Source organism: Eleutherodactylus coqui, unplaced genomic scaffold (assembly GCF_035609145.1).
Source record: "Eleutherodactylus coqui strain aEleCoq1 unplaced genomic scaffold, aEleCoq1.hap1 HAP1_SCAFFOLD_322, whole genome shotgun sequence".
Classification (NCBI taxonomy): Eukaryota; Metazoa; Chordata; class Amphibia; order Anura; family Eleutherodactylidae; genus Eleutherodactylus; species Eleutherodactylus coqui.
In genome coordinates, this window is record NW_027101797.1 from 104,430 (window position 1) to 105,435 (window position 1,006).

The window sequence follows — 1,006 nt, forward strand, 5'->3', positions numbered from 1 at the left end:
ACACGTTGCAATTTTTTTTCCACAGACGTGAATAAAAAACGCTGGTGTGAGAAGCTCTAGACAAATCAGTGGGCTTTTAGCACTGCTTACTACGCATGTATTTTTCACATTGGGAGACATATGTCCATGTGAATTAGCCCTAAGGGTGTGTGTTCAGAGAAGAGTGCGCACAAGATACAAGCAGACCATGAGCATCTAGAATAGGGTTTTCCAACATTCCTTGGCCAAGTATTCCCTTCTCAAATAAATTACTTAAAAATTCAGCAAAGGTTATCATGGCACTATGTGTTGTACCTACCTTCATCACAATACCAGGACAGACTAAGTACTCCCTAGAGGCAATGACTGTACTCCTTGATAGAGAAATAAGGTGTACAGAGGTGGCAGTCACTCTCCTGCCACACTAGTATTATAAATGGCACATGGTGGGGAAAGCCCTGTTAGGGCCCTAGAAGCTTCAAGGTACATCTCTAGCCCATGAGATACATATATGACTGGCTCAGAGCCAACCATCCGATGGTTTAACCCCTTAACGACCAGCCCATAGTGTTTTTACGTCCGATTAAATTGATACAACTGCCAAAATAATGAAAATTGAAATTTTTCCTACTGCTTAGATTTATTCAAAAATTGTGCGGTAAAAATACGCAGTACACCACTAGATGAATTCGTTAAGGGGTCTAGTTTTCAAAATGGGGTCATTTGTAGGGGTTCTCTGTCGTTTTGGCCGCTCAAGGGCTCTACAAGTGTGCTATGGGGCCGAAATCCCCTTCATGCTAAATTTCAGTTCTGAAAGCCACCGACTACTCCTTACATTTTGGGCCCCTTTGTGCATCCAGACATAAGATTAGGGCCACAATGGGTATGTCTCTGAACACTGGACAAACAGGGGTATCTATTTTGGGGTGCAAATCTTAATTCATGTGTGTGCTGTACAAAAATGCTGTTTTTAAAATGACAAAATTGCCAAAAAACGAAAATCACAATTTTTTTCCTTTTGCTTTGC